This window comes from Filicampus tigris, chromosome 14 (assembly GCF_054856515.1).
Source record: "Filicampus tigris isolate MCC_2025a chromosome 14, RoL_Ftig_1.0, whole genome shotgun sequence".
In the NCBI taxonomy this organism is placed as follows: domain Eukaryota; kingdom Metazoa; phylum Chordata; class Actinopteri; order Syngnathiformes; family Syngnathidae; genus Filicampus; species Filicampus tigris.
This window is the reverse complement of record NC_141230.1, coordinates 19,769,921-19,777,068: the sequence shown is the minus strand read 5'-3', so window position 1 is coordinate 19,777,068 and position 7,148 is coordinate 19,769,921. Positions and strand designations below refer to the sequence as shown.

At 40.1% G+C, this 7,148-nt stretch overlaps 1 protein-coding gene across 7 annotated transcripts in view; it reads right to left on the bottom strand.

Moving 5' to 3' along the window:
• Positions 1 to 239: 239 nt before the first annotated feature.
• The window catches only part of LOC147136719 (uncharacterized), a 54,361-nt gene continuing 47,452 nt past the window's right edge, over positions 240 to 7,148 (bottom strand). For 6 of the 7 annotated variants that reach the window (XR_015089740.1, XM_086052667.1, XM_086052662.1 and 3 more), the window contains one exon: positions 240 to 3,529. The gene's annotated coding sequence lies outside the window, so the exon portion shown is untranslated. The remainder of the gene's footprint in view (positions 3,530 to 7,148) is intronic. The other variant, XM_086052666.1, reaches the window with a different exon arrangement.

The window sequence follows — 7,148 nt, the reverse complement described above, 5'->3', positions numbered from 1 at the left end:
GATTTTTTCACATTAAATTATTATTCGTGTGTGTGTGTGTGTGTGTGTCTGTGTGTGACGAATCAAGCTAATTGACGATTTTTTATTTATTTTCTTTTGAATCTGACATTATTTTCCAAAATGTGACTTTTTGTGCACTCCCAGTGTGTCCCTAATAAAGTCTCCAAATGGATTGTTTGGCTACGGACCACCAGAGGGCACTGTGGCTCCAGATGGATGAAAAGAATGATGGAAAAAAATAAAATTTTAAGTTTATTTATTTATTTTTTCTTTTCAACAAGTCTGACATACCAAAAAGACAAAGCGCTCGTTTGGGGGTGGTGTACGAATGACATAAGAATAATGAATGCATACATGCAAAATTAAACAAAGGAAAAATGTAATGATGAAACAAAAACACACAAAAAAATAAATTAACATTTAAAAAATGTTATATTTCAGAAATGTAAATCCTTTTTTTTTTTTTTTACTAGATTCGAATGTTTTTAAAGAATAAATTAAATAAAAATTGTTAAATGTTAAAATATGTAAAAAAATGTCAACTAAGAGAAATCAATATACATGCAATGTTTTTTAAGAAAATAAATAATTAAAAAATGTATGTATTTAAAAAATGTAAATTATTTCTTAAAATAAACCATTTAATATGCAACCAAACTAAAAGAAATGTCAATGAAATCTGTTTTTTTTAATGTACAAAATATTGAAATAGCCTACTCTAGAAAATCAAAAAAATGAAAATGGTAAATAAAAATAACAAACATTAAAATGAATCAATCAATTAAATTAAATAAAGCGGTAATTAACAATGTAAAAAAAACATTAAAATGTTTTTCATTGACAAAAAAGTGCACCTCTAATTGAATAAAAACCCTACATTAAATTTACACCATACATGAGTTATAATATATTCTTTTCATTTCATTTTGAAAAATCACGACTTGGATGATGACCGCTTTAATTTGAAAATAAGTGAGTCACGCGCATGCACACACAAACCCGTGCACGCACACACCTGATCAATGCTAATGGAGTCTACCCTGCCTGGTAACAAGAGCTGCCCCCGTGTGTGTGTGTGTGTGTGTGTTTTGCGTGTGTGTGTCATGACAAGCATGCTAATGGCACACTTACACGCGTGTTAGGACGCGTAGCATTTACGCCACGCGCTAATGGCTAACTTACATGCGCCTGACACGTAAAAGGGCATGTTGGACTTGACACAGCAGCTGACACTCACCCGTCCCAAATAATCCATACAGTCGATAGCAACAACAGGATGTGCTCTTAATAGACCTTTACTGCGAAGGGAACCACAGGAAAAGGGAAATCATCTGCACCCGGTTCAAACTATGGCCAGAAGAAAGAAGCGAGCAATGAAGGAAGGATGAAAGGAGCAAAGGCAAAGTGGAGAAAGAAGTGATGAAGTTTGGTCTACCGTGGACCATGACCGGCCGGGCTTGCTCCCTGGGGGAGGTCACGGAAGCTTCTGAGTGAGGACATAAAACACACTGAAGGCCCATCCCGAGTTTCCTTCAACTTGAGCACTTCAGCTCTTCTTTAACGGCTCTTTCGCCTTCTTCCCCAGCCCCCAACTTCAGTCCATCTTTCATCCCTATCCTCCGCTCTTCCTCTTCCTCATCCCCGCTTTCTCTTCTTCATCCCCCCATTTTGCTCCCCCCCCCCCACCCCCCAGCGGGATTATTGATGACCTGCTGTTCTCTGCAGCAGACAAGAAACAGAAAACCTCTGCAAACTGCTTCTCCAGCCCTCGGGCAGGTGACCAGCTGGGTGTGTGTGTGTGGATTTTATGATCCAATGTAGCCCTTTGTGAGCCAGTGTGGTATTTAATTGTAAAAGTATCGCAAAAAGTGAAAAAATATATTGATTCATGGGCAAAATATTACATTTACATGTGTAAGCAGCATGTTTGAGCAGAAATCGAACGGCAACATGGAGCTTTGGAGCGCCTCGTTGTCAGCTAGGCGTTTGTATGTGGCATAGCGAAGAGGAGGGGGAAAAAAAGTCCGACTTGACAGCCAGCCTGAGGTTTTGCACTGGCGTGACTGCTTTAGAGCGCCTTGTTGTCAGCCATGAGCGCATGCATGTCATCCAGAGAAGGTGCAAGAGTGAGGGGGTGCCGGGGGGGGGGGTTCTGTCTTTGGTCAGATATATATTCACAGATCTAATGTATGGTTTGAAGAAGTAGAAGAGGCACGGATATTAATACTAGGAATATGCTAGTGCGTTGTAGCAACCCAGCTAATTGCCATGCCAACGTGGCGGCCATGTTGGCAGGGGCAACTTTCCCATCAAAGGCATTGCATGGACATTGAAAATAATGTAAGTCATAACGTGGTCTTTTCTCAACTAATTTTTGTGAGGTTTTCTTTTTTGGTCATTGACAAAAGGTCTGCTATCAATACTGCACGTTTACCTCGCCGAAAAAGTTTTAAAAGTTGTTTTTACCCGTGAAAGGTTATTCCCGGTTCCCTTGCTGTAACTGTACAGCATTGCGCACAAGTTTTTCATTCTAGCTCATTTTAATTTCAATTTGACTTTTGCTTTTTTTTAAATTCCGTTAGTTTTAATTGTTTTATAGAAAGTATGTGCTAATTTTTGTTCATTTTTTTGAGGGGGGGAATGCTTCTTTTTAGTTTGGATTCTATTAGTTTTAGTATTAGATTTAGCATTTTATAACTTTCTTCTATATAAGCGTAATACCAAAATAAAAACATTTCAAATCAAACCGGGAAGCTCATGTATACGAAATCATCTTTAAGTGTCAACATCATGTTTTTTACGGTAAAGCATAACATTTTCATAGCCTGATGGAGCCTTTTTATGATCAAATTTTGATGTTTTCCTGAGCAAATGTTGCATGTTAATGGGAAACTACTACTTTCCTACGAGAATATAAGGGGATTCACGGACAATGTCGTTTTTCCGTGGCAAAATACAACTTTTTTTGTGTCAACCATTGCAATTTTCTGCGCAAATATTGCACTTTACTAGTCAAACATACTATGTGAAGATTTATGGACGGAGGAGTTGATGACATTCGAGGAGGAGGAAGTGGGTCAGGGAGGAGGAGAAGGTGTCTCCAGCGAAGATTTATGTGCGACGCCTCTTCTTCCTCTTCTTCTTCTACTTCCAGCGAGGAAGTGAGGTGGGGAGTGAGGGGCGGGGGGGTGGGGGGTCATGGAGGGTGGGTTGATGGGGGGGGGGGGGGGCATTGCTATCGAAACTAAATGAGAGTGTCAGGTCGCTGCTGAATTGGACCCGGGGCGACGCCACGGAGGAAGAAGTGGGCCATGCAGGGAGAGGAGGAGGAATGATGGAGGGCTGGGCTAGAAAAGGGTCCAGGCGTTGAGGGGTGGGAGGAGAGGGGGGGGGGCGGTTTAGTTGGGGGGGGGGGGGGGGTGATGTAGTGTGTAGGCTTTTAGATGATGTCAGTCCCTGGTGGAGCCTGGCTGGCGTCCGCTGGTCCGGAATTAATGCTGGATGATGAACACTCTCACTGACCAACTGACTGGCAAGACAAAAAAACGTTGTTGTTGTTATTGTCACTATTGTGATCGACTTGATACACTTTTCGAGATCAACCCGCATCGACCAGTTTGTGCTCGTGGCGGCAGTGGTGGAAAAGCCATGACATCACACATTTTCATTCCCCCCCCCCCCCCCCAAAAAAATATTTGTAAAAATCAAAATCAAACAAACAAAACTCGCCCCCCAAAAAACAAATCTGACAATTTGGTGACTTTAGACCAGCTCGGAGCAGGTCTAAGTTGTGGTGCAGGCGGTGTAACGCGATTTTGCTGGATTGGATCCAGAGTTGTCAAATCCAGGTCCAGAAATTAGAAGTGATCACTGATCGCACTGATCGCCCTGGCCAACTTTACATCATCCACAAGTGGAGATCTTCTTGCAGTTCCTCATAAATGTACTTTGCGTTTATGCCTCCACCACCTCTTGTGCTGAATTGAAAAGAAATGAGAAGAACCAAGCCATCTGTGCTCATTCCCACAACGGCGCAAACATCCTTTCTAACTGCGCCATTGTAAGAAAATACCAAAAGAAAGAAAATTGTTGGACTGCGCTTATCGCTAAACTTGGGCTGGGCACGAAATGAGGGCCCATGAAGGCAGAACTGCGAGGTGGATGTGTCAACCATTCACCCACAGTGGCTATATGAAAAACTCATTTACTAAAAATGCAGTTTCACTCAGAAAATCTTTAAAAAAAACAAAAAAACCAAAACATAAAATGTCCAGATCATGTGATACAGGAATCATGAACCGCAGGTGGTTCAAACATGACACCGGGGGACACATCTGGATGTTTGTGTGAGTGTGTGCACGCATACACAGACACACACAACGCAGACACATGTACACACACACATACACTTAATGGGGTTTCATAAGAGGCGACAAACACATGCTTAAAGATCCCAGTAGAAAGGTGTCATGGCGACAGAGTGCAAACATCATGAGGTCCAATGAGACGCTGACTTGTTTGTTACTACTTCAAATGGATGGATGCATAGATAGATAGAAAGACAGACAGATCAATCGATTGAAAAAAAAAACACATTTTTAAATCTTTTTTTCCCTCTCACACAAATATCATGAAAAGATTATATTGCCCTCCCCAAAAGATGACAAATTCCATTTTTTTACCATGCCGAAAACAAGCTTCAGATTCAAAAAGTTTTTCACACCCAATGATCTGAAAATAAATTTTATTTTCCTCAAAGCAAATAATGAAAAAGTGTTTAGGGGAAATAAATACAGCACCCATAAATTGGGGTCATATTGAGATAATTTTTTCACCCCAGATTTCGAAATAATACTATGAAAATAACTTGCTTTCTACAAATCACGAAAAAAAATGTGAATTTTTGTTCTGAGGGAAAAAAAAAATCTCCCAAACAACAATCTAATCCTAATCAAGAAAAAATTAAAATTCCGCTAGAAAAAAAAAATGTAATTAATCTTAATCAAAAATTGCAGTATTTTCTCTCTGGTACCACTTTGTTTGCAATGAAGGCACTACAAGACTGACTTCTTTCTTCCCATCTTATTTAAATTAACTTAATTTTAACCGTACAACAGCATTATAAGAAATAGACGGCAAGCCAACTTCCTGTTCGCTCATCAATCATCACATCAAGGGACACTCATGACAAAATTGGAAACATTTCCTTTATCTTACCTTATACATTATCATTAACGTACAGTCATCCGCTATACTATCTGTCAGGTGCATGCCACAGCAACAGGGGCGCTTTTATCAATCATTTGGCCAGTGAGCACCCAGACGCTAACGGTATTCTACGGCCTGTGTCGCCATTACGCAAACAGAGTGTTATGTTAGCGTGAAGCTACTAACGCTGCGTTTAATCTCCTTGAAAAGAACACATTGGACACAGTTCACCGGTAATAGTTTGTGTGCGTGCGCATGTGTGTGTTAGCAATGATATATTCGCAGTTGTCAATCACGCAACGAGAAGGTAATGACGCGGCTACATGTTTGTGGCGTATAAACGCGCATTAGCCAGGGCGGCTATCAAAGGAAGGTCACCGCGGAGATGTTTTATGGCATCATAAAAGTAGATAACGTCTCTCTTCTTCTGCCACACACCTCTATTGTTTATACGCACACACACACACACATATATATATATATATATATGTATACATACACACAGGCACATGCACACATGCACACAAGCAACACACACGGCTCTAAACGGCCATTTTGTCTTTCCGCTAACCACAAGTGACATCTCAATGTGACATTAATTTGCAAAAAGACACTTTGACACCTGTTAGGATATTGCTATGCATGTAACACGGGTCACTTGAACATATAGAAATGCTAAGATGCCACAAAAGTACATGCTAGTAGTAGTCGAACTAGTGTGAGTGGTAGTAGTACTAGTGCTAGCCAGTAGAAGTACTAGTGCCAGTTGTAGCCATGATTGTTTTAGTAGAGCTAGCAGCTGTACTAATGCTCACATTACAAGTATGATTAGTAGTAGTAATAATAGTGGAAGGAGTAGTACTGCTAGTAGTATAATCAAGTTTTATTAGTAGAGCGAGAGTATATCAGTACTATTAATAGCGGCAGCCATAGTTGTATTTGTAGAGCTAGTAGTCATAGTAGCAGTAGTAGTATATTATTATTATCACGTGAGTTAGATGTAGCAGCAGTGCTAGCAAAAGCAGGATTTTTAGTGATAGTGGTGGCTGATAGACCTAGCGGTAGTGTCAGTCGCAATGTTAGTAGTAGCCATATTTTTAGTTGTGTCATGTGCTTAAAGCTAACAGGGAACACGCTAGCTTTAAATAACACTACAGTAGTAGCATTCGCTTACTGCGAAAAGGGAACATACAGACAAGTAGTTCTAGTAGCACGTTAGCATTTGTTGCTAAAAGCCAACCTGCTAGTGGTCGTTTTAGTGATACTGGTATGTATTTTGAGTGGGACCAGCTGTTTCTGTCAATCTCTCAGCCACTATTGATCAATCCTCCACCTCCCTCCCTTAGTAAAAATCAATGATGAAAATGTCTTAAGAGCTCATGTAGAAGCCATCTGCTCCCCCTCCAACCCCGCTTTCGACCTCCTCCTCCTCCGAGACGTGCACCTCCATCCCCGGAGATGTGACGCGGCGCACCTGGGGGAAACGTCATGTGACTTTTTCTTTGTCGGACTTAATTCCCTACACAACATTTGCTTCATCCACTGCTTACCTTGCACATTTATACTGTTTGTACTACACCTGATACCTCTAAATATACTTAATTTGACATTTATGTTAGTGTGATATTTATGTAGCGATATCTACAGTATGTATCTGTAGAAGTGAAAACGTGTTACACTTTTTTTTTTTTTTTGTATGTCAATACAGTGACTGTGTGATAGTGGATATATCCATCCATCCATTCATTATATTTTGCAAAAAGAAAATCAATGATACATCACAATATCAGCTGAATAAGAGAGAACTAATATGGCGATAATAAAGAATAAAAAAAATTGTTAAGCTAATGGCATACTTGTCGAAGTCATTTTTAAAGGTTTTTCAGAAAATACAATACAATTTTATTTGTATAGAGCATTTCACAACCCTTAGGCACTGT